Raw genomic sequence first — 24,667 nt, 5'->3', positions numbered from 1 at the left:
AAAGAATTGAATTCAATGCTTTTTGTTCATTTTGCTTGTTTGTCGGATTTTGGGATGGACTCTTTGGCTTTGCTTTTCTTCTCCTCATTGGATTTTTCATGTTAAAAGTTGCAGAAGCCAGATGACAAGCTCATTTTGGTTCAACTTCAGCAACTGTGCATTGCATTGCCATGTAATGTAATGTAATGCAATGCTATCTATCTAGCTCTCCCTCTATACTTCCTTTTGGATAAACAGACATATTAGGCAAGCATTTTGGAGCTTTCACCTAAATAACTACAGGTGGTGAGATAAGCTGCACAATATAATTGACCTTTCAGTATATTGTTGCACACACACCATCTATTTAGCAAATGCCCTTGTTATCAACAGCAGCCTTTTAAACTCACCTGAGCTAACAGGTATGTGAGCTGGTTACTCTGCTGCGCTTAAAATTTCTTTTTTGGTTTGCTACAATGCCTTTTCTGAAACGTTGTCTCCCTCTGCTGGAACACTGACTTCTTTCATTTAATGCCTGCAGACTATAAAAGAGAAACCAACCCAAAAAGTTTGGTTGATTAGTCTGTGGCATTCTTTTAAACTGTTGCTTATGGCGGTCTCTGTGACCTTCTCAGTGACATTCAGCCATCCAGGTATCCCGCCTGCAGTAGACGGAATGTGGCAATGGAACGCTGGCTGCACGTGTCATAATAGGCTCTGAGCCTTTATATACCTGCGCACAGCAGCAGCCACCTTCAGTCTGCTGCTGGACAGCCAGCAGCAGCAGCAGCAGGAGAGGTAATTAATCAGCAACCCTCCTGCTAAGGGTAGACAGCTGCTCGTTCCACCCCCCCCCCCGCCTTAATTGGTTCTCCTCCCTTCCAACGGTGTTGAGGCGGGTGGGAACAGCCGGGGGTTGAGGGTACTGTGCTAAAAGAGGTGGAGTTATGCAGATCTAAAACGCGTGGATTGCAGCAGCAGCAAGCCGAAAAGTGCAGGCATGTGAGGGATCTAGAGGTTGACAGCATGTCTTCTTAACGGGAGTCCAGGTGGCCATCTCCACAAATGGACTTTTCAGAATCCTTGGGTGGCACCGTAGTCGGAAACCAATTCTGGTTATCGCTTCTCGGCCTTTTGGCTAAGATCAAGTGTAGTATCTGTTCTTATCAGTTTAATATCTGATACGTCCCCTATCTGGGGACCATATATTAAATGGATTTTTAGAACAGGGAGATGGAAAAAGAGCTTGCTCTGTCCACTCCACGCATTGACCTGGTATTGCAGTATCTCCAGGACCGGTGCACCCCTTCTTTAATGCAGTTTCTAAAATCAGAAAGAATTGAATTCAATGCTTTTTGTTCATTTTGCTTGTTTGTCGGATTTTGGGATGGACTCTTTGGCTTTGCTTTTCTTCTCCTCATTGGATTTTTCATGTTAAAAGTTGCAGAAGCCAGATGACAAGCTCATTTTGGTTCAACTTCAGCAACTGTGCATTGCATTGCCATGTAATGTAATGTAATGCAATGCTATCTATCTAGCTCTCCCTCTATACTTCCTTTTGGATAAACAGACATATTAGGCAAGCATTTTGGAGCTTTCACCTAAATAACTACAGGTGGTGAGATAAGCTGCACAATATAATTGACCTTTCAGTATATTGTTGCACACACACCATCTATTTAGCAAATGCCCTTGTTATCAACAGCAGCCTTTTAAACTCACCTGAGCTAACAGGTATGTGAGCTGGTTACTCTGCTGCGCTTAAAATTTCTTTTTTGGTTTGCTACAATGCCTTTTCTGAAACGTTGTCTCCCTCTGCTGGAACACTGACTTCTTTCATTTAATGCCTGCAGACTATAAAAGAGAAACCAACCCAAAAAGTTTGGTTGATTAGTCTGTGGCATTCTTTTAAACTGTTGCTTATGGCGGTCTCTGTGAGCTTCTCAGTGACATTCAGCCATCCAGGTATCCCGCCTGCAGTAGACGGAATGTGGCAATGGAACGCTGGCTGCGCGTGTCATAATAGGCTCTGAGCCTTTATATACCTGCGCACAGCAGCAGCCACCTTCAGTCTGCTGCTGGACAGCCAGCAGCAGCAGCAGCAGGAGAGGTAATTAATCAGCAACCCTCCTGCTAAGGGTAGACAGCTGCTCGTTCCACCCCCCCCCCCGCCTTAATTGGTTCTCCTCCCTTCCAACGGTGTTGAGGCGGGTGGGAACAGCCGGGGGTTGAGGGTACTGTGCTAAAAGAGGTGGAGTTATGCAGATCTAAAACGCGTGGATTGCAGCAGCAGCAAGCCGAAAAGTGCAGGCATGTGAGGGATCTAGAGGTTGACAGCATGTCTTCTTAACGGGAGTCCAGGTGGCCATCTCCACAAATGGACTTTTCAGAATCCTTGGGTGGCACCGTAGTCGGAAACCAATCCTGGTTATCGCTTCTCGGCCTTTTGGCTAAGATCAAGTGTAGTATCTGTTCTTATCAGTTTAATATCTGATACGTCCCCTATCTGGGGACCATATATTAAATGGATTTTTAGAACAGGGAGATGGAAAAAGAGCTTGCTCTGTCCACTCCACGCATTGACCTGGTATTGCAGTATCTCCAGGACCGGTGCACCCCTTCTTTAATGCAGTTTCTAAAATCAGAAAGAATTGAATTCAATGCTTTTTGTTCATTTTGCTTGTTTGTCGGATTTTGGGATGGACTCTTTGGCTTTGCTTTTCTTCTCCTCATTGGATTTTTCATGTTAAAAGTTGCAGAAGCCAGATGACAAGCTCATTTTGGTTCAACTTCAGCAACTGTGCATTGCATTGCCATGTAATGTAATGTAATGCAATGCTATCTATCTAGCTCTCCCTCTATACTTCCTTTTGGATAAACAGACATATTAGGCAAGCATTTTGGAGCTTTCACCTAAATAACTACAGGTGGTGAGATAAGCTGCACAATATAATTGACCTTTCAGTATATTGTTGCACACACACCATCTATTTAGCAAATGCCCTTGTTATCAACAGCAGCCTTTTAAACTCACCTGAGCTAACAGGTATGTGAGCTGGTTACTCTGCTGCGCTTAAAATTTCTTTTTTGGTTTGCTACAATGCCTTTTCTGAAACGTTGTCTCCCTCTGCTGGAACACTGACTTCTTTCATTTAATGCCTGCAGACTATAAAAGAGAAACCAACCCAAAAAGTTTGGTTGATTAGTCTGTGGCATTCTTTTAAACTGTTGCTTATGGCGGTCTCTGTGAGCTTCTCAGTGACATTCAGCCACCCAGGTATCCCGCCTGCAGTAGACGGAATGTGGCAATGGAACGCTGGCTGCACGTGTCATAATAGGCTCTGAGCCTTTATATACCTGCGCACAGCAGCAGCCACCTTCAGTCTGCTGCTGGACAGCCAGCAGCAGCAGCAGCAGGAGAGGTAATTAATCAGCAACCCTCCTGCTAAGGGTAGACAGCTGCTCGTTCCACCCCCCCCCCCGCCTTAATTGGTTCTCCTCCCTTCCAACGGTGATGAGGCGGGTGGGAACAGCCGGGGGTTGAGGGTACTGTGCTAAAAGAGGTGGAGTTATGCAGATCTAAAACGCGTGGATTGCAGCAGCAGCAAGCCGAAAAGTGCAGGCATGTGAGGGATCTAGAGGTTGACAGCATGTCTTCTTAACGGGAGTCCAGGTGGCCATCTCCACAAATGGACTTTTCAGAATCCTTGGGTGGCACCGTAGTCGGAAACCAATTCTGGTTATCGCTTCTCGGCCTTTTGGCTAAGATCAAGTGTAGTATCTGTTCTTATCAGTTTAATATCTGATACGTCCCCTATCTGGGGACCATATATTAAATGGATTTTTAGAACAGGGAGATGGAAAAAGAGCTTGCTCTGTCCACTCCACGCATTGACCTGGTATTGCAGTATCTCCAGGACCGGTGCACCCCTTCTTTAATGCAGTTTCTAAAATCAGAAAGAATTGAACTCAATGCTTTTTGTTCATTTTGCTTGTTTGTCGGATTTTGGGATGGACTCTTTGGCTTTGCTTTTCTTCTCCTCATTGGATTTTTCATGTTAAAAGTTGCAGAAGCCAGATGACAAGCTCATTTTGTTTCAACTTCAGCAACTGTGCATTGCATTGCCATGTAATGTAATGTAATGCAATGCTATCTATCTAGCTCTCCCTCTATACTTCCTTTTGGATAAACAGACATATTAGGCAAGCATTTTGGAGCTTTCACCTAAATAACTACAGGTGGTGAGATAAGCTGCACAATATAATTGACCTTTCAGTATATTGTTGCACACACACCATCTATTTAGCAAATGCCCTTGTTATCAACAGCAGCCTTTTAAACTCACCTGAGCTAACAGGTATGTGAGCTGGTTACTCTGCTGCGCTTAAAATTTCTTTTTTGGTTTGCTACAATGCCTTTTCTGAAACGTTGTCTCCCTCTGCTGGAACACTGACTTCTTTCATTTAATGCCTGCAGACTATAAAAGAGAAACCAACCCAAAAAGTTTGGTTGATTAGTCTGTGGCATTCTTTTAAACTGTTGCTTATGGCGGTCTCTGTGAGCTTCTCAGTGACATTCAGCCATCCAGGTATCCCGCCTGCAGTAGACGGAATGTGGCAATGGAACGCTGGCTGCGTGTGTCATAATAGGCTCTGAGCCTTTATATACCTGCGCACAGCAGCAGCCACCTTCAGTCTGCTGCTGGACAGCCAGCAGCAGCAGCAGCAGGAGAGGTAATTAATCAGCAACCCTCCTGCTAAGGGTAGACAGCTGCTCGTTCCACCCCCCCCCCCCCCGCCTTAATTGGTTCTCCTCCCTTCCAACGGTGTTGAGGTGGGTGGGAACAGCCGGGGATTGAGGGTACTGTGCTAAAAGAGGTGGAGTTATGCAGATCTAAAACGCGTGGATTGCAGCAGCAGCAAGCCGAAAAGTGCAGGCATGTGAGGGATCTAGAGGTTGACAGCATGTCTTCTTAACGGGAGTCCAGGTGGCCATCTCCACAAATGGACTTTTCAGAATCCTTGGGTGGCACCGTAGTCAGAAACCAATTCTGGTTATCGCTTCTCGGCCTTTTGGCTAAGATCAAGTGTAGTATCTGTTCTTATCAGTTTAATATCTGATACGTCCCCTATCTGGGGACCATATATTAAATGGATTTTTAGAACAGGGAGATGGAAAAAGAGCTTGCTCTGTCCACTCCACGCATTGACCTGGTATTGCAGTATCTCCAGGACCGGTGCACCCCTTCTTTAATGCAGTTTCTAAAATCAGAAAGAATTGAATTCAATGCTTTTTGTTCATTTTGCTTGTTTGTCGGATTTTGGGATGGACTCTTTGGCTTTGCTTTTCTTCTCCTCATTGGATTTTTCATGTTAAAAGTTGCAGAAGCCAGATGACAAGCTCATTTTGGTTCAACTTCAGCAACTGTGCATTGCATTGCCATGTAATGTAATGTAATGCAATGCTATCTATCTAGCTCTCCCTCTATACTTCCTTTTGGATAAACAGACATATTAGGCAAGCATTTTGGAGCTTTCACCTAAATAACTACAGGTGGTGAGATAAGCTGCACAATATAATTGACCTTTCAGTATATTGTTGCACACACACCATCTATTTAGCAAATGCCCTTGTTATCAACAGCAGCCTTTTAAACTCACCTGAGCTAACAGGTATGTGAGCTGGTTACTCTGCTGCGCTTAAAATTTCTTTTTTGGTTTGCTACAATGCCTTTTCTGAAACGTTGTCTCCCTCTGCTGGAACACTGACTTCTTTCATTTAATGCCTGCAGACTATAAAAGAGAAACCAACCCAAAAAGTTTGGTTGATTAGTCTGTGGCATTCTTTTAAACTGTTGCTTATGGCGGTCTCTGTGAGCTTCTCAGTGACATTCAGCCATCCAGGTATCCCGCCTGCAGTAGACGGAATGTGGCAATGGAACGCTGGCTGTGCGTGTCATAATAGGCTCTGAGCCTTTATATACCTGCGCACAGCAGCAGCCACCTTCAGTCTGCTGCTGGACAGCCAGCAGCAGCAGCAGCAGGAGAGGTAATTAATCAGCAACCCTCCTGCTAAGGGTAGACAGCTGCTCGTTCCACCCCCCCCCCGCCTTAATTGGTTCTCCTCCCTTCCAACGGTGTTGAGGCGGGTGGGAACAGCCGGGGGTTGAGGGTACTGTGCTAAAAGAGGTGGAGTTATGCAGATCTAAAACGCGTGGATTGCAGCAGCAGCAAGCCGAAAAGTGCAGGCATGTGAGGGATCTAGAGGTTGACAGCATGTCTTCTTAACGGGAGTCCAGGTGGCCATCTCCACAAATGGACTTTTCAGAATCCTTGGGTGGCACCGTAGTCGGAAACCAATTCTGGTTATCGCTTCTCGGCCTTTTGGCTAAGATCAAGTGTAGTATCTGTTCTAATCAGTTTAATATCTGATACGTCCCCTATCTGGGGACCATATATTAAATGGATTTTTAGAACAGGGAGATGGAAAAAGAGCTTGCTCTGTCCACTCCACGCATTGACCTGGTATTGCAGTATCTCCAGGACCGGTGCACCCCTTCTTTAATGCAGTTTCTAAATCAGAAAGAATTGAATTCAATGCTTTTTGTTCATTTTGCTTGTTTGTCGGATTTTGGGATGGACACTTTGGCTTTGCTTTTCTTCTCCTCATTGGATTTTTCATGTTAAAAGTTGCAGAAGCCAGATGACAAGCTCATTTTGGTTCAACTTCAGCAACTGTGCATTGCATTGCCATGTAATGTAATGCAATGCTATCTATCTAGCTCTCCCTCTATACTTCCTTTTGGATAAACAGACATATTAGGCAAGCATTTTGGAGCTTTCACCTAAATAACTACAGGTGGTGAGATAAGCTGCACAATATAATTGACCTTTCAGTATATTGTTGCACACACACCATCTATTTAGCAAATGCCCTTGTTATCAACAGCAGCCTTTTAAACTCACCTGAGCTAACAGGTATGTGAGCTGGTTACTCTGCTGCGCTTAAAATTTCTTTTTTGGTTTGCTACAATGCCTTTTCTGAAACGTTGTCTCCCTCTGCTGGAACACTGACTTCTTTCATTTAATGCCTGCAGACTATAAAAGAGAAACCAACCCAAAAAGTTTGGTTGATTAGTCTGTGGCATTCTTTTAAACTGTTGCTTATGGCGGTCTCTGTGAGCTTCTCAGTGACATTCAGCCATCCAGGTATCCCGCCTGCAGTAGACGGAATGTGGCAATGGAACGCTGGCTGCGCGTGTCATAATAGGCTCTGAGCCTTTATATACCTGCGCACAGCAGCAGCCACCTTCAGTCTGCTGCTGGACAGCCAGCAGCAGCAGCAGCAGGAGAGGTAATTAATCAGCAACCCTCCTGCTAAGGGTAGACAGCTGCTCGTTCCACCCCCCCCCCGCCTTAATTGGTTCTCCTCCCTTCCAACGGTGTTGAGGCGGGTGGGAACAGCCGGGGGTTGAGGGTACTGTGCTAAAAGAGGTGGAGTTATGCAGATCTAAAACGCGTGGATTGCAGCAGCAGCAAGCCGAAAAGTGCAGGCATGTGAGGGATCTAGAGGTTGACAGCATGTCTTCTTAACGGGAGTCCAGGTGGCCATCTCCACAAATGGACTTTTCAGAATCCTTGGGTGGCACCGTAGTCGGAAACCAATTCTGGTTATCGCTTCTCGGCCTTTTGGCTAAGATCAAGTTTAGTATCTGTTCTTATCAGTTTAATATCTGATACGTCCCCTATCTGGGGACCATATATTAAATGGATTTTTAGAACAGGGAGATGGAAAAAGAGCTTGCTCTGTCCACTCCACGCATTGACCTGGTATTGCAGTATCTCCAAGACCGGTGCACCCCTTCTTTAATGCAGTTTCTAAAATCAGAAAGAATTGAATTCAATGCTTTTTGTTCATTTTGCTTGTTTGTCGGATTTTGGGATGGACTCTTTGGCTTTGCTTTTCTTCTCCTCATTGGATTTTTCATGTTAAAAGTTGCAGAAGCCAGATGACAAGCTCATTTTGGTTCAACTTCAGCAACTGTGCATTGCATTGCCATGTAATGTAATGTAATGCAATGCTATCTATCTAGCTCTCCCTCTATACTTCCTTTTGGATAAACAGACATATTAGGCAAGCATTTTGGAGCTTTCACCTAAATAACTACAGGTGGTGAGATAAGCTGCACAATATTATTGACCTTTCAGTATATTGTTGCACACACACCATCTATTTAGCAAATGCCCTTGTTATCAACAGCAGCCTTTTAAACTCACCTGAGCTAACAGGTATGTGAGCTGGTTACTCTGCTGCGCTTAAAATTTCTTTTTTGGTTTGCTACAATGCCTTTTCTGAAACGTTGTCTCCCTCTGCTGGAACACTGACTTCTTTCATTTAATGCCTGCAGACTATAAAAGAGAAACCAACCCAAAAAGTTTGGTTGATTAGTCTGTGGCATTCTTTTAAACTGTTGCTTATGGCGGTCTCTGTGAGCTTCTCAGTGACATTCAGCCATCCAGGTATCCCGCCTGCAGTAGACGGAATGTGGCAATGGAACGCTGGCTGCGCGTGTCATAATAGGCTCTGAGCCTTTATATACCTGCGCACAGCAGCAGCCACCTTCAGTCTGCTGCTGGACAGCCAGCAGCAGCAGCAGCAGGAGAGGTAATTAATCAGCAACCCTCCTGCTAAGGGTAGACAGCTGCTCGTTCCACCCCCCCCCCCGCCTTAATTGGTTCTCCTCCCTTCCAACGGTGTTGAGGCGGGTGGGAATAGCCGGGGGTTGAGGGTACTGTGCTAAAAGAGGTGGAGTTATGCAGATCTAAAACGCGTGGATTGCAGCAGCAGCAAGCCGAAAAGTGCAGGCATGTGAGGGATCTAGAGGTTGACAGCATGTCTTCTTAACGGGAGTCCAGGTGGCCATCTCCACAAATGGACTTTTCAGAATCCTTGGGTGGCACCGTAGTCGGAAACCAATTCTGGTTATCGCTTCTCTGCCTTTTGGCTAAGATCAAGTGTAGTATCTGTTCTTATCAGTTTAATATCTGATACGTCCCCTATCTGGGGACCATATATTAAATGGATTTTTAGAACAGGGAGCTGGAAAAAGAGCTTGCTCTGTCCACTCCACGCATTGACCTGGTATTGCAGTATCTCCAGGACCCGTGCACCCCTTCTTTAATGCAGTTTCTAAAATCAGAAAGAATTGAATTCAATGCTTTTTGTTCATTTTGCTTGTTTGTCGGATTTTGGGATGGACTCTTTGGCTTTGCTTTTCTTCTCCTCATTGGATTTTTCATGTTAAAAGTTGCAGAAGCCAGATGACAAGCTCATTTTGGTTCAAATTCAGCAACTGTGCATTGCATTGCCATGTAATGTAATGTAATGCAATGCTATCTATCTAGCTCTCCCTCTATACTTCCTTTTGGATAAACAGACATATTAGGCAAGCATTTTGGAGCTTTCACCTAAATAACTACAGGTGGTGAGATAAGCTGCACAATATAATTGACCTTTCAGTATATTGTTGCACACACACCATCTATTTAGCAAATGCCCTTGTTATCAACAGCAGCCTTTTAAACTCACCTGAGCTAACAGGTATGTGAGCTGGTTACTCTGCTGCGCTTAAAATTTCTTTTTTGGTTTGCTACAATGCCTTTTCTGAAACGTTGTCTCCCTCTGCTGGAACACTGACTTCTTTCATTTAATGCCTGCAGACTATAAAAGAGAAACCAACCCAAAAAGTTTGGTTGATTAGTCTGTGGCATTCTTTTAAACTGTTGCTTATGGCGGTCTCTGTGAGCTTCTCAGTGACATTCAGCCATCCAGGTATCCCGCCTGCAGTAGACGGAATGTGGCAATGGAACGCTGGCTGCGCGTGTCATAATAGGCTCTGAGCCTTTATATACCTGCGCACAGCAGCAGCCACCTTCAGTCTGCTGCTGGACAGCCAGCAGCAGCAGCAGCAGGAGAGGTAATTAATCAGCAACCCTCCTGCTAAGGGTAGACAGCTGCTCGTTCCACCCCCCCCGCCTTAATTGGTTCTCCTCCCTTCCAACGGTGTTGAGGCGGGTGGGAACAGCCGGGGGTTGAGGGTACTGTGCTAAAAGAGGTGGAGTTATGCAGATCTAAAACGCGTGGATTCCAGCAGCAGCAAGCCGAAAAGTGCAGGCATGTGAGGGATCTAGAGGTTGACAGCATGTCTTCTTAACAGGAGTCCAGGTGGCCATCTCCACAAATGGACTTTTCAGAATCCTTGGGTGGCACCGTAGTCGGAAACCAATTCTGGTTATCGCTTCTCGGCCTTTTGGCTAAGATCAAGTGTAGTATCTGTTCTTATCAGTTTAATATCTGATACGTCCCCTATCTGGGGACCATATATTAAATGGATTTTTAGAACAGGGAGATGGAAAAAGAGCTTGCTCTGTCCACTCCACGCATTGACCTGGTATTGCAGTATCTCCAGGACCGGTGCACCCCTTCTTTAATGCAGTTTCTAAAATCAGAAAGAATTGAATTCAATGCTTTTTGTTCATTTTGCTTGTTTGTCGGATTTTGGGATGGACTCTTTGGCTTTGCTTTTCTTCTCCTCATTGGATTTTTCATGTTAAAAGTTGCAGAAGCCAGATGACAAGCTCATTTTGGTTCAACTTCAGCAACTGTGCATTGCATTGCCATGTAATGTAATGTAATGCAATGCTATCTATCTAGCTCTCCCTCTATACTTCCTTTTGGATAAACAGACATATTAGGCAAGCATTTTGGAGCTTTCACCTAAATAACTACAGGTGGTGAGATAAGCTGCACAATATAATTGACCTTTCAGTATATTGTTGCACACACACCATCTATTTAGCAAATGCCCTTGTTATCAACAGCAGCCTTTTAAACTCACCTGAGCTAACAGGTATGTGAGCTGGTTACTCTGCTGCGCTTAAAATTTCTTTTTTGGTTTGCTACAATGCCTTTTCTGAAACGTTGTCTCCCTCTGCTGGAACACTGACTTCTTTCATTTAATGCCTGCAGACTATAAAAGAGAAACCAACCCAAAAAGTTTGGTTGATTAGTCTGTGGCATTCTTTTAAACTGTTGCTTATGGCGGTCTCTGTGAGCTTCTCAGTGACATTCAGCCATCCAGGTATCCCGCCTGCAGTAGACGGAATGTGGCAATGGAACGCTGGCTGCGCGTGTCATAATAGGCTCTGAGCCTTTATATACCTGCGCACAGCAGCAGCCACCTTCAGTCTGTTGCTGGACAGCCAGCAGCAGCAGCAGCAGGAGAGGTAATTAATCAGCAACCCTCCTGCTAAGGGTAGACAGCTGCTCGTTCCACCCCCCCCCCCGCCTTAATTGGTTCTCCTCCCTTCCAACGGTGTTGAGGCGGGTGGGAACAGCCGGGGGTTGAGGGTACTGTGCTAAAAGAGGTGGAGTTATGCAGATCTAAAACGCGTGGATTGCAGCAGCAGCAAGCCGAAAAGTGCAGGCATGTGAGGGATCTAGAGGTTGACAGCATGTCTTCTTAACGGGAGTCCAGGTGGCCATCTCCACAAATGGACTTTTCAGAATCCTTGGGTGGCACCGTAGTCGGAAACCAATTCTGGTTATCGCTTCTCGGCCTTTTGGCTAAGATCAAGTGTAGTATCTGTTCTTATCAGTTTAATATCTGATACGTCCCCTATGTGGGGACCATATATTAAATGGATTTTTAGAACAGTGAGATGGAAAAAGAGCTTGCTCTGTCCACTCCACGCATTGACCTGGTATTGCAGTATCTCCAGGACCGGTGCACCCCTTCTTTAATGCAGTTTCTAAAATCAGAAAGAATTGAATTCAATGCTTTTTGTTCATTTTGCTTGTTTGTCGGATTTTGGGATGGACTCTTTGGCTTTGCTTTTCTTCTCCTCATTGGATTTTTCATGTTAAAAGTTGCAGAAGCCAGATGACAAGCTCATTTTGTTTCAACTTCAGCAACTGTGCATTGCATTGCCATGTAATGTAATGTAATGCAATGCTATCTATCTAGCTCTCCCTCTATACTTCCTTTTGGATAAACAGACATATTAGGCAAGCATTTTGGAGCTTTCACCTAAATAACTACAGGTGGTGAGATAAGCTGCACAATATAATTGACCTTTCAGTATATTGTTGCACACACACCATCTATTTAGCAAATGCCCATGTTATCAACAGCAGCCTTTTAAACTCACCTGAGCTAACAGGTATGTGAGCTGGTTACTCTGCTGCGCTTAAAATTTCTTTTTTGGTTTGCTACAATGCCTTTTCTGAAACGTTGTCTCCCTCTGCTGGAACACTGACTTCTTTCATTTAATGCCTGCAGACTATAAAAGAGAAACCAACCCAAAAAGTTTGGTTGATTAGTCTGTGGCATTCTTTTAAACTGTTGCTTATGGCGGTCTCTGTGAGCTTCTCAGTGACATTCAGCCATCCAGGTATCCCGCCTGCAGTAGACGGAATGTGGCAATGGAACGCTGGCTGCGCGTGTCATAATAGGCTCTGAGCCTTTATATACCTGCGCACAGCAGCAGCCACCTTCAGTCTGCTGCTGGACAGCCAGCAGCAGCAGCAGCAGGAGAGGTAATTAATCAGCAACCCTCCTGCTAAGGGTAGACAGCTGCTCGTTCCACCCCCCCCCCGCCTTAATTGGTTCTCCTCCCTTCCAACGGTGTTGAGGCGGGTGGGAACAGCCGGGGGTTGAGGGTACTGTGCTAAAAGAGGTGGAGTTATGCAGATCTAAAACGCGTGGATTGCAGCAGCAGCAAGCCGAAAAGTGCAGGCATGTGAGGGATCTAGAGGTTGACAGCATGTCTTCTTAACGGGAGTCCAGGTGGCCATCTCCACAAATGGACTTTTCAGAATCCTTGGGTGGCACCGTAGTCGGAAACCAATTCTGGTTATCGCTTCTCGGCCTTTTGGCTAATATCAAGTGTAGTATCTGTTCTTATCAGTTTAATATCTGATACGTCCCCTATCTGGGGACCATATATTAAATGGATTTTTAGAACAGGGAGATGGAAAAAGAGCTTGCTCTGTCCACTCCACGCATTGACCTGGTATTGCAGTATCTCCAGGACCGGTGCACCCCTTCTTTAATGCAGTTTCTAAAATCAGAAAGAATTGAATTCAATGCTTTTTGTTCATTTTGCTTGTTTGTCGGATTTTGGGATGGACTCTTTGGCTTTGCTTTTCTTCTCCTCATTGGATTTTTCATGTTAAAAGTTGCAGAAGCCAGATGACAAGCTCATTTTGGTTCAACTTCAGCAACTGTGCATTGCATTGCCATGTAATGTAATGTAATGCAATGCTATCTATCTAGCTCTCCTTCTATACTTCCTTTTGGATAAACAGACATATTAGGCAAGCATTTTGGAGCTTTCACCTAAATAACTACAGGTGGTGAGATAAGCTGCACAATATAATTGACCTTTCAGTATATTGTTGCACACACACCATCTATTTAGCAAATGCCCTTGTTATCAACAGCAGCCTTTTAAACTCACCTGAGCTAACAGGTATGTGAGCTGGTTACTCTGCTGCGCTTAAAATTTCTTTTTTGGTTTGCTACAATGCCTTTTCTGAAACGTTGTCTCCCTCTGCTGGAACACTGACTTCTTTCATTTAATGCCTGCAGACTATAAAAGAGAAACCAACCCAAAAAGTTTGGTTGATTAGTCTGTGGAATTCTTTTAAACTGTTGCTTATGGCGGTCTCTGTGAGCTTCTCAGTGACATTCAGCCATCCAGGTATCCCGCCTGCAGTAGACGGAATGTGGCAATGGAACGCTGGCTGCGCGTGTCATAATAGGCTCTGAGCCTTTATATACCTGCGCACAGCAGCAGCCACCTTCAGTCTGCTGCTGGACAGCCAGCAGCAGCAGCAGCAGGAGAGGTAATTAATCAGCAACCCTCCTGCTAAGGGTAGACAGCTGCTCGTTCCACCCCCCCCCCCCCCGCCTTAATTGGTTCTCCTCCCTTCCAACGGTGTTGAGGCGGGTGGGAACAGCCGGGGGTTGAGGGTACTGTGCTAAAAGAGGTGGAGTTATGCAGATCTAAAACGCGTGGATTGCAGCAGCAGCAAGCCGAAAAGTGCAGGCATGTGAGGGATCTAGAGGTTGACAGCATGTCTTCTTAACGGGAGTCCAGGTGGCCATCTCCACAAATGGACTTTTCAGAATCCTTGGGTGGCACCGTAGTCGGAAACCAATTCTGGTTATCGCTTCTCGGCCTTTTGGCTAAGATCAAGTGTAGTATCTGTTCTTATCAGTTTAATATCTGATACGTCCCCTATGTGGGGACCATATATTAAATGGATTTTTAGAACAGTGAGATGGAAAAAGAGCTTGCTCTGTCCACTCCACGCATTGACCTGGTATTGCAGTATCTCCAGGACCGGTGCACCCCTTCTTTAATGCAGTTTCTAAAATCAGAAAGAATTGAATTTAATGCTTTTTGTTCATTTTGCTTGTTTGTCGGATTTTGGGATGGACTCTTTGGCTTTGCTTTTCTTCTCCTCATTGGATTTTTCATGTTAAAAGTTGCAGAAGCCAGATGACAAGCTCATTTTGTTTCAACTTCAGCAACTGTGCATTGCATTGCCATGTAATGTAATGTAATGCAATGCTATCTATCTAGCTCTCCCTCTATACTTCCTTTTGGATAAACAGACATATTAGGCAAGCATTTTGGAGCTTTCACCTAAATAACTACAGGTGGTGAGATAAGCTGCACAATATAATTGACCTTTCAGTATATTGTTGCACACACACCATCTATTTAGCAAATGCCCATGTTATCAACAGCAGCCTTTTAAACTCACCTGAGCTAACAGGTATGTGAGCTGGTTACTCTGCTGCGCTTAAAATTTCTTTTTTGGTTTGCTACAATGCCTTTTCTGAAACGTTGTCTCCCTCTGCTGGAACACTGACTTCTTTCATTTAATGCCTGCAGACTATAAAAGAGAAACCAACCCAAAAAGTTTGGTTGATTAGTCTGTGGCATTCTTTTAAACTGTTGCTTATGGCGGTCTCTGTGAGCTTCTCAGTGACATTCAGCCATCCAGGTATCCCGCCTGCAGTAGACGGAATGTGGCAATGGAACGCTGGCTGCGCGTGTCATAATAGGCTCTGAGCCTTTATATACCTGCGCACAGCAGCAGCCACCTTCAGTCTGCTGCTGGACAGCCAGCAGCAGCAGCAGCAGGAGAGGTAATTAATCAGCAACCCTCCTGCTAAGGGTAGACAGCTGCTCGTTCCACCCCCCCCCCGCCTTAATTGGTTCTCCTCCCTTCCAACGGTGTTGAGGCGGGTGGGAACAGCCGGGGGTTGAGGGTACTGTGCTAAAAGAGGTGGAGTTATGCAGATCTAAAACGCGTGGATTGCAGCAGCAGCAAGCCGAAAAGTGCAGGCATGTGAGGGATCTAGAGGTTGACAGCATGTCTTCTTAACGGGAGTCCAGGTGGCCATCTCCACAAATGGACTTTTCAGAATCCTTGGGTGGCACCGTAGTCGGAAACCAATTCTGGTTATCGCTTCTCGGCCTTTTGGCTAAGATCAAGTGTAGTATCTGTTCTTATCAGTTTAATATCTGATACGTCCCCTATGTGGGGACCATATATTAAATGGATTTTTAGAACAGTGAGATGGAAAAAGAGCTTGCTCTGTCCACTCCACGCATTGACCTGGTATTGCAGTATCTCCAGGACCGGTGCACCCCTTCTTTAATGCAGTTTCTAAAATCAGAAAGAATTGAATTCAATGCTTTTTGTTCATTTTGCTTGTTTGTCGGATTTTGGGATGGACTCTTTGGCTTTGCTTTTCTTCTCCTCATTGGATTTTTCATGTTAAAAGTTGCAGAAGCCAGATGACAAGCTCATTTTGTTTCAACTTCAGCAACTGTGCATTGCATTGCCATGTAATGTAATGTAATGCAATGCTATCTATCTAGCTCTCCCTCTATACTTCCTTTTGGATAAACAGACATATTAGGCAAGCATTTTGGAGCTTTCACCTAAATAACTACAGGTGGTGAGATAAGCTGCACAATATAATTGACCTTTCAGTATATTGTTGCACACACACCATCTATTTAGCAAATGCCCATGTTATCAACAGCAGCCTTTTAAACTCACCTGAGCTAACAGGTATGTGAGCTGGTTACTCTGCTGCGCTTAAAATTTCTTTTTTGGTTTGCTACAATGCCTTTTCTGAAACGTTGTCTCCCTCTGCTGGAACACTGACTTCTTTCATTTAATGCCTGCAGACTATAAAAGAGAAACCAACCCAAAAAGTTTGGTTGATTAGTCTGTGGCATTCTTTTAAACTGTTGCTTATGGCGGTCTCTGTGAGCTTCTCAGTGACATTCAGCCATCCAGGTATCCCGCCTGCAGTAGACGGAATGTGGCAATGGAACGCTGGCTGCGCGTGTCATAATAGGCTCTGAGCCTTTATATACCTGCGCACAGCAGCAGCCACCTTCAGTCTGCTGCTGGACAGCCAGCAGCAGCAGCAGCAGGAGAGGTAATTAATCAGCAACCCTCCTGCTAAGGGTAGACAGCTGCTCGTTCCACCCCCCCCCCCCGCCTTAATTGGTTCTCCTCCCTTCCAACGGTGTTGAGGCGGGTGGGAACAGCCGGGGGTTGAGGGTACTGTGCTAAAAGAGGTGGAGTTATGCAGATCTAAAACGCGTGGATTGCAGCAGCAGCAAGCCGAAAAGTGCAGGCATGTGAGGGATCTAGAGGTTGACAGCATGTCTTCTTAACGGGAGTCCAGGTGGCCATCTCCACAAATGGACTTTTCAGAATCCTTGGGTGGCACCGTAGTCGGAAACCAATTCTGGTTATCGCTTCTCGGCCTTTTGGCTAAGATCAAGTGTAGTATCTGTTCTTATCAGTTTAATATCTGATACGTCCCCTATGTGGGGACCATATATTAAATGGATTTTTAGAACAGTGAGATGGAAAAAGAGCTTGCTCTGTCCACTCCACGCATTGACCTGGTATTGCAGTATCTCCAGGACCGGTGCACCCCTTCTTTAATGCAGTTTCTAAAATCAGAAAGAATTGAATTTAATGCTTTTTGTTCATTTTGCTTGTTTGTCGGATTTTGGGATGGACTCTTTGGCTTTGCTTTTCTTCTCCTCATTGGATTTTTCATGTTAAAAGTTGCAGAAGCCAGATGACAAGCTCATTTTGTTTCAACTTCAGCAACTGTGCATTGCATTGCCATGTAATGTAATGTAATGCAATGCTATCTATCTAGCTCTCCCTCTATACTTCCTTTTGGATAAACAGACATATTAGGCAAGCATTTTGGAGCTTTCACCTAAATAACTACAGGTGGTGAGATAAGCTGCACAATATAATTGACCTTTCAGTATATTGTTGCACACACACCATCTATTTAGCAAATGCCCATGTTATCAACAGCAGCCTTTTAAACTCACCTGAGCTAACAGGTATGTGAGCTGGTTACTCTGCTGCGCTTAAAATTTCTTTTTTGGTTTGCTACAATGCCTTTTCTGAAACGTTGTCTCCCTCTGCTGGAACACTGACTTCTTTCATTTAATGCCTGCAGACTATAAAAGAGAAACCAACCCAAAAAGTTTGGTTGATTAGTCTGTGGCATTCTTTTAAACTGTTGCTTATGGCGGTCTCTGTGAGCTTCTCAGTGACATTCAGCCATCCAGGTATCCCGCCTGCAGTAGACGGAATGTGGCAATGGAACGCTGGCTGCGCGTGTCATAATAGGCTCTGAGCCTTTATATACCTGCGCACAGCAGCAGCCACCTTCAGTCTGCTGCTGGACAGCCAGCAGCAGCAGCAGCAGGAGAGGTAATTAATCAGCAACCCTCCTGCTAAGGGTAGACAGCTGCTCGTTCCACCCCCCCCCGCCTTAATTGGTTCTCCTCCCTTCCAACGGTGTTGAGGCGGGTGGGAACAGCCGGGGGTTGAGGGTACTGTGCTAAAAGAGGTGGAGTTATGCAGATCTAAAACGCGTGGATTGCAGCAGCAGCAAGCCGAAAAGTGCAGGCATGTGAGGGATCTAGAGGTTGACAGCATGTCTTCTTAACGGGAGTCCAGGTGGCCATCTCCACAAATGGACTTTTCAGAATCCTTGGGTGGCACCGTAGTCGGAAACCAATTCTGGTTATCGCTTCTCGGCCTTTTGGCTAAGATCAAGTGTAGTATCTGTTCTTATCAGTTTAATATCTGATACGTCCCCTATCTGGGGACCATATATTAAATGGATTTTTAGAACAGGGAGATGGAAAAAGAGCTTGCTCTGTCCACTCCACGCATTGACCTGGTATTGCAGTATCTCCAGGACCGGTGCACCCCTTCTTTAATGCAGTTTCTAAAATCAGAAAGAATTGAATTCAATGCTTTTTGTTCATTTTGCTTGTTTGTCGGATTTTGGGATGGACTCTTTGGCTTTGCTTTTCTTCTCCTCATTGGATTTTTCATGTTAAAAGTTGCAGAAGCCAGATGACAAGCTCATTTTGGTTCAACTTCAGCAACTGTGCATTGCATTGCCATGTAATGTAATGTAATGCAATGCTATCTATCTAGCTCTCCCTCTATACTTCCTTTTGGATAAACAGACATATTAGGCAAGCATTTTGGAGCTTTCACCTAAATAACTACAGGTGGTGAGATAAGCTGCACAATATAATTGACCTTTCAGTATATTGTTGCACACACACCATCTATTTAGCAAATGCCCTTGTTATCAACAGCAGCCTTTTAAACTCACCTGAGCTAACAGGTATGTGAGCTGGTTACTCTGCTGCGCTTAAAATTTCTTTTTTGGTTTGCTACAATGCCTTTTCTGAAACGTTGTCTCCCTCTGCTGGAACACTGACTTCTTTCATTTAATGCCTGCAGACTATAAAAGAGAAACCAACCCAAAAAGTTTGGTTGATTAGTCTGTGGCATTCTTTTAAACTGTTGCTTATGGCGGTCTCTGTGAGCTTCTCAGTGACATTCAGCCATCCAGGTATCCCGCCTGCAGTAGACGGAATGTGGCAATGGAACGCTGGCTGCGCGTGTCATAATAGGCTCTGAGCCTTTATATACCTGCGCACAGCAGCAGCCACCTTCAGTCTGCTGCTGGACAGCCAGCAGCAGCAGCAGCAGGAGAGGTAATTAATCAGCAACCCTCCTGCTAAGGGTAGACAGCTGCTCGTTCCACCCCCCCCCCCGGCTTAATTGGTTCTCCTCCCTTCCAACGGTGTTGAGGCGGGTGGGAACAGCCGGGGGTTGAGGGTACTGTGCTAAAAGAGGTGGAGTTATGCAGATCTAAAACGCGTGGATTGCAGCAGCAGCAAGCCGAAAAGTGCAGGCATGTGAGGGATCTAGAGGTTGACAGCATGTCTTCTTAACGGGAGTCCAGGTGGCCATCTCCACAAATGGACTTTTCAGAATCCTTGGGTGGCACCGTAGTCGGAAACCAATTCTGGTTATCGCTTCTCGGCCTTTTGGCTAAGATCAAGTGTAGTATCTGTTCTTATCAGTTTAATATCTGATACGTCCCCTATCTGGGGACCATATATTAAATGGATTTTTAGAACAGGGAGATGGAAAAAGAGCTTGCTCTGTCCACTCCACGCATTGACCTGGTATTGCAGTATCTCCAGGACCGGTGCACCCCTTCTTTAATGCAGTTTCTAAAATCAGAAAGAATTGAATTCAATGCTTTTTGTTCATTTTGCTTGTTTGTCGGATTTTGGGATGGACTCTTTGGCTTTGCTTTTCTTCTCCTCATTGGATTTTTCATGTTAAAAGTTGCAGAAGCCAGATGACAAGCTCATTTTGGTTCAACTTCAGCAACTGTGCATTGCATTGCCATGTAATGTAATGTAATGCAATGCTATCTATCTAGCTCTCCCTCTATACTTCCTTTTGGATAAACAGACATATTAGGCAAGCATTTTGGAGCTTTCACCTAAATAACTACAGGTGGTGAGATAAGCTGCACAATATAATTGACCTTTCAGTATATTGTTGCACACACACCATCTATTTAGCAAATGCCCTTGTTATCAACAGCAGCCTTTTAAACTCACCTGAGCTAACAGATATGTGAGCTGGTTACTCTGCTGCGCTTAAAATTTCTTTTTTGGTTAGCTACAATGCCTTTTCTGAAACGTTGTCTCCCTCTGCTGGAACACTGACTTCTTTCATTTAATGCCTGCAGACTATAAAAGAGAAACCAACCCAAAAAGTTTGGTTGATTAGTCTGTGGCATTCTTTTAAACTGTTGCTTATGGCGGTCTCTGTGAGCTTCTCAGTGACATTCAGCCATCCAGGTATCCCGCCTGCAGTAGACGGAATGTGGCAATGGAACGCTGGCTGCGCGTGTCATAATAGGCTCTGAGCCTTTATATACCTGCGCACAGCAGCAGCCACCTTCAGTCTGCTGCTGGACAGCCAGCAGCAGCAGCAGCAGGAGAGGTAATTAATCAGCAACCCTCCTGCTAAGGGTAGACAGCTGCTCGTTCCACCCCCCCCCCGCCTTAATTGGTTCTCCTCCCTTCCAACGGTGTTGAGGCGGGTGGGAACAGCCGGGGGTTGAGGGTACTGTGCTAAAAGAGGTGGAGTTATGCAGATCTAAAACGCGTGGATTGCAGCAGCAGCAAGCCGAAAAGTGCAGGCATGTGAGGGATCTAGAGGTTGACAGCATGTCTTCTTAACGGGAGTCCAGGTGGCCATCTCCACAAATGGACTTTTCAGAATCCTTGCGTGGCACCGTAGTCGGAAACCAATTCTGGTTATCGCTTCTCGGCCTTTTGGCTAAGATCAAGTGTAGTATCTGTTCTTATCAGTTTAATATCTGATACGTCCCCTATCTGGGGACCATATATTAAATGGATTTTTAGAACAGGGAGATGGAAAAAGAGCTTGCTCTGTCCACTCCACGCATTGACCTGGTATTGCAGTATCTCCAGGACCGGTGCACGCCTTCTTTAATGCAGTTTCTAAAATCAGAAAGAATTGAATTCAATGCTTTTTGTTCATTTTGCTTGTTTGTCGGATTTTGGGATGGACTCTTTGGCTTTGCTTTTCTTCTCCTCATTGGATTTTTCATGTTAAAAGTTGCAGAAGCCAGATGACAAGCTCATTTTGGTTCAACTTCAGCAACTGTGCATTGCATTGCCATGTAATGTAATGCAATGCTATCTATCCAGCTCTCCCTCTATACTTCCTTTTGGATAAACAGACATATTAGGCAAGCATTTTGGAGCTTTCACCTAAATAACTACAGGTGGTGAGATAAGCTGCACAATATAATTGACCTTTCAGTATATTGTTGCACACACACCATCTATTTAGCAAATGCCCTTGTTATCAACAGCAGCCTTTTAAACTCACCTGAGCTAACAGGTATGTGAGCTGGTTACTCTGCTGCGCTTAAAATTTCTTTTTTGGTTAGCTACAATGCCTTTTCTGAAACGTTGTCTCCCTCTGCTGGAACACTGACTTCTTTCATTTAATGCCTGCAGACTATAAAAGAGAAACCAACCCAAAAAGTTTGGTTGATTAGTCTGTGGCATTCTTTTAAACTGTTGCTTATGGCGGTCTCTGTGAGCTTCTCAGTGACATTCAGCCATCCAGGTATCCCGCCTGCAGTAGACGGAATGTGGCAATGGAACGCTGGCTGCGCATGTCATAATAGGCTCTGAGCCTTTATATACCTGCGCACAGCAGCAGCCACCTTCAGTCTGCTGCTGGACAGCCAGCAGCAGCAGCAGGAGAGGTAATTAATCAGCAACCCTCCTGCTAAGGGTAGACAGCTGCTCGTTCCACCCCCCCCCCGCCTTAATTGGTTCTCCTCCCTTCCAACGGTGCTGAGGCGGGTGGGAACAGCCGGGGGTTGAGGGTACTGTGCTAAAAGAGGTGGAGTTATGCAGATCTAAAACGCGTGGATTGCAGCAGCAGCAAGCCGAAAAGTGCAGGCATGTGAGGGATCTAGAGGTTGACAGCATGTCTTCTTAACGGGAGTCCAGGTGGCCATCTCCACAAATGGACTTTTCAGAATCCTTGGGTGGCACCGTAGTCGGAAACCAATTCTGGTTATCGCTTCTCGGCCTTTTGGCTAAGATCAAGTGTAGTATCTGTTCTTATCAGTTTAATATCTGATACGTCCCCTATCTGGGGACCATATATTAAATGGATTTTTAGAACAGGGAGATGGAAAAAGAGCTTGCTCTGTCCACTCCACGCATTGACCTGGTATTGCAGTATCTCCAGGACCGGTGCACCCCTTCTTTAATGCAGTTTCTAAAATCAGAAAGAATTGAATTCAATGCTTTTTGTTCATTTTGCTTGTTTGTCGGATTTTGGGATGGACTCTTTGGCTTTGCTTTTCTTCTCCTCATTGGATTTTTCATGTTAAAAGTTGCAGAAGCCAGATGACAAGCTCATTTTGGTTCAACTTCAGCAACTGTGCATTGCATTGCCATGTAATGTAATGTAATGCAATGCTATCTATCTAGCTCTCCCTCTATACTTCCTTTTGGATAAACAGACATATTAGGCAAGCATTTTGGAGCTTTCACCTAAATAACTACAGGTGGTGAGATAAGCTGCACAATATAATTGACCTTTCAGTATATTGTTGCACACACACCATCTATTTAGCAAATGCCCTTGTTATCAACAGCAGCCTTTTAAACTCACCTGAGCTAACAGGTATGTGAGCTGGTTACTCTGCTGCGCTTAAAATTTCTTTTTTGGTTTGCTACAATGCCTTTTCTGAAACGTTGTCTCCCTCTGCTGGAACACTGACTTCTTTCATTTAATGCCTGCAGACTATAAAAGAGAAACCAACCCAAAAAGTTTGGTTGATTAGTCTGTGGCATTCTTTTAAACTGTTGCTTATGGCGGTCTCTGTGAGCTTCTCAGTGACATTCAGCCATCCAGGTATCCCGCCTGCAGTAGACGGAATGTGGCAATGGAACGCTGGCTGCGCGTGTCATAATAGGCTCTGAGCCTTTATATACCTGCGCACAGCAGCAGCCACCTTCAGTCTGCTGCTGGACAGCCAGCAGCAGCAGCAGCAGGAGAGGTAATTAATCAGCAACCCTCCTGCTAAGGGTAGACAGCTGCTCGTTCCACCCCCCCCCCCGCCTTAATTGGTTCTCCTCCCTTCCAACGGTGTTGAGGCGGGTGGGAACAGCCGGGGGTTGAGGGTACTGTGCTAAAAGAGGTGGAGTTATGCAGATCTAAAACGCGTGGATTGCAGCAGCAGCAAGCCGAAAAGTGCAGGCATGTGAGGGATCTAGAGGTTGACAGCATGTCTTCTTAACGGGAGTCCAGGTGGCCATCTCCACAAATGGACTTTTCAGAATCCTTGGGTGGCACCGTAGTCGGAAACCAATTCTGGTTATCGCTTCTCGGCCTTTTGGCTAAGATCAAGTGTAGTATCTGTTCTTATCAGTTTAATATCTGATACGTCCCCTATCTGGGGACCATATATTAAATGGATTTTTAGAACAGGGAGATGGAAAAAGAGCTTGCTCTGTCCACTCCACGCATTGACCTGGTATTGCAGTATCTCCAGGACCGGTGCACCCCTTCTTTAATGCAGTTTCTAAAATCAGAAAGAATTGGATTCAATGCTTTTTGTTCATTTTGCTTGTTTGTCGGATTTTGGGATGGACTCTTTGGCTTTGCTTTTCTTCTCCTCATTGGATTTTTCATGTTAAAAGTTGCAGAAGCCAGATGACAAGCTCATTTTGGTTCAACTTCAGCAACTGTGCATTGCATTGCCATGTAATGTAATGTAATGCAATGCTATCTATCTAGCTCTCCCTCTATACTTCCTTTTGGATAAACAGACATATTAGGCAAGCATTTTGGAGCTTTCACCTAAATAACTACAGGTGGTGAGATAAGCTGCACAATATAATTGACCTTTCAGTATATTGTTGCACACACACCATCTATTTAGCAAATGCCCTTGTTATCAACAGCAGCCTTTTAAACTCACCTGAGCTAACAGGTATGTGAGCTGGTTACTCTGCTGCGCTTAAAATTTCTTTTTTGGTTTGCTACAATGCCTTTTCTGAAACGTTGTCTCCCTCTGCTGGAACACTGACTTCTTTCATTTAATGCCTGCAGACTATAAAAGAGAAACCAACCCAAAAAGTTTGGTTGATTAGTCTGTGGCATTCTTTTAAACTGTTGCTTATGGCGGTCTCTGTGAGCTTCTCAGTGACATTCAGCCATCCAGGTATCCCGCCTGCAGTAGACGGAATGTGGCAATGGAACGCTGGCTGCGCGTGTCATAATAGGCTCTGAGCCTTTATATACCTGCGCACAGCAGCAGCCACCTTCAGTCTGCTGCTGGACAGCCAGCAGCAGCAGCAGCAGGAGAGGTAATTAATCAGCAACCCTCCTGCTAAGGGTAGACAGCTGCTCGTTCCACCCCCCCCCCGCCTTAATTGGTTCTCCTCCCTTCCAACGGTGTTGAGGCGGGTGGGAACAGCCGGGGGTTGAGGGTACTGTGCTAAAAGAGGTGGAGTTATGCAGATCTAAAACGCGTGGATTGCAGCAGCAGCAAGCCGAAAAGTGCAGGCATGTGAGGGATCTAGAGGTTGACAGCATGTCTTCTTAACGGGAGTCCAGGTGGCCATCTCCACAAATGGACTTTTCAGAATCCTTGGGTGG

General features: G+C 45.1%; 18 non-coding genes across 18 annotated transcripts; all 18 read left to right on the top strand.

Annotated features, from left to right (window-relative positions):
• The first annotated feature begins 1,097 nt into the window (after positions 1-1,097).
• On the top strand, positions 1,098-1,288 carry LOC141188737 (U2 spliceosomal RNA). The gene has a single exon (XR_012262819.1). It is a non-coding gene; the product is annotated as a U2 spliceosomal RNA (small nuclear RNA).
• Positions 1,289-2,409: 1,121 nt separating this feature from the next.
• On the top strand, positions 2,410-2,600 carry LOC141188736 (U2 spliceosomal RNA). Its single transcript, XR_012262818.1, has one exon. It is a non-coding gene; the product is annotated as a U2 spliceosomal RNA (small nuclear RNA).
• A 1,121-nt stretch (positions 2,601-3,721) lies between these two features.
• LOC141188735 (U2 spliceosomal RNA) lies at positions 3,722-3,912 on the top strand. Its single transcript, XR_012262817.1, has one exon. It is a non-coding gene; the product is annotated as a U2 spliceosomal RNA (small nuclear RNA).
• Positions 3,913-5,036: 1,124 nt separating this feature from the next.
• On the top strand, positions 5,037-5,227 carry LOC141188734 (U2 spliceosomal RNA). The gene has a single exon (XR_012262816.1). It is a non-coding gene; the product is annotated as a U2 spliceosomal RNA (small nuclear RNA).
• Positions 5,228-6,347: 1,120 nt separating this feature from the next.
• Positions 6,348-6,538, top strand: LOC141185339 (U2 spliceosomal RNA). The gene has a single exon (XR_012260011.1). It is a non-coding gene; the product is annotated as a U2 spliceosomal RNA (small nuclear RNA).
• A 1,114-nt stretch (positions 6,539-7,652) lies between these two features.
• Positions 7,653-7,843, top strand: LOC141185399 (U2 spliceosomal RNA). Its single transcript, XR_012260065.1, has one exon. It is a non-coding gene; the product is annotated as a U2 spliceosomal RNA (small nuclear RNA).
• A 1,121-nt stretch (positions 7,844-8,964) lies between these two features.
• On the top strand, positions 8,965-9,155 carry LOC141185198 (U2 spliceosomal RNA). The gene has a single exon (XR_012259883.1). It is a non-coding gene; the product is annotated as a U2 spliceosomal RNA (small nuclear RNA).
• A 1,118-nt stretch (positions 9,156-10,273) lies between these two features.
• LOC141188733 (U2 spliceosomal RNA) lies at positions 10,274-10,464 on the top strand. The gene has a single exon (XR_012262815.1). It is a non-coding gene; the product is annotated as a U2 spliceosomal RNA (small nuclear RNA).
• Positions 10,465-11,585: 1,121 nt separating this feature from the next.
• LOC141185351 (U2 spliceosomal RNA) lies at positions 11,586-11,776 on the top strand. Its single transcript, XR_012260022.1, has one exon. It is a non-coding gene; the product is annotated as a U2 spliceosomal RNA (small nuclear RNA).
• A 1,120-nt stretch (positions 11,777-12,896) lies between these two features.
• On the top strand, positions 12,897-13,087 carry LOC141185430 (U2 spliceosomal RNA). Its single transcript, XR_012260094.1, has one exon. It is a non-coding gene; the product is annotated as a U2 spliceosomal RNA (small nuclear RNA).
• Positions 13,088-14,211: 1,124 nt separating this feature from the next.
• On the top strand, positions 14,212-14,402 carry LOC141185350 (U2 spliceosomal RNA). Its single transcript, XR_012260021.1, has one exon. It is a non-coding gene; the product is annotated as a U2 spliceosomal RNA (small nuclear RNA).
• Positions 14,403-15,522: 1,120 nt separating this feature from the next.
• Positions 15,523-15,713, top strand: LOC141185349 (U2 spliceosomal RNA). The gene has a single exon (XR_012260020.1). It is a non-coding gene; the product is annotated as a U2 spliceosomal RNA (small nuclear RNA).
• A 1,122-nt stretch (positions 15,714-16,835) lies between these two features.
• Positions 16,836-17,026, top strand: LOC141185348 (U2 spliceosomal RNA). Its single transcript, XR_012260019.1, has one exon. It is a non-coding gene; the product is annotated as a U2 spliceosomal RNA (small nuclear RNA).
• A 1,119-nt stretch (positions 17,027-18,145) lies between these two features.
• On the top strand, positions 18,146-18,336 carry LOC141188732 (U2 spliceosomal RNA). Its single transcript, XR_012262814.1, has one exon. It is a non-coding gene; the product is annotated as a U2 spliceosomal RNA (small nuclear RNA).
• Positions 18,337-19,457: 1,121 nt separating this feature from the next.
• On the top strand, positions 19,458-19,648 carry LOC141188731 (U2 spliceosomal RNA). The gene has a single exon (XR_012262813.1). It is a non-coding gene; the product is annotated as a U2 spliceosomal RNA (small nuclear RNA).
• Positions 19,649-20,768: 1,120 nt separating this feature from the next.
• Positions 20,769-20,959, top strand: LOC141184271 (U2 spliceosomal RNA). Its single transcript, XR_012259042.1, has one exon. It is a non-coding gene; the product is annotated as a U2 spliceosomal RNA (small nuclear RNA).
• A 1,112-nt stretch (positions 20,960-22,071) lies between these two features.
• On the top strand, positions 22,072-22,262 carry LOC141188730 (U2 spliceosomal RNA). Its single transcript, XR_012262812.1, has one exon. It is a non-coding gene; the product is annotated as a U2 spliceosomal RNA (small nuclear RNA).
• Positions 22,263-23,383: 1,121 nt separating this feature from the next.
• LOC141188729 (U2 spliceosomal RNA) lies at positions 23,384-23,574 on the top strand. Its single transcript, XR_012262811.1, has one exon. It is a non-coding gene; the product is annotated as a U2 spliceosomal RNA (small nuclear RNA).
• Positions 23,575-24,667: the final 1,093 nt, after the last annotated feature.

This window comes from Phyllobates terribilis, unplaced genomic scaffold, assembly GCF_046119375.1.
Source record: "Phyllobates terribilis strain yellow unplaced genomic scaffold, ASM4611937v1 Scaffold_40__1_contigs__length_11209783, whole genome shotgun sequence".
NCBI lineage: Eukaryota > Metazoa > Chordata > Amphibia > Anura > Dendrobatidae > Phyllobates > Phyllobates terribilis.
This window is presented reverse-complemented; position numbering and strand designations above follow the sequence as displayed.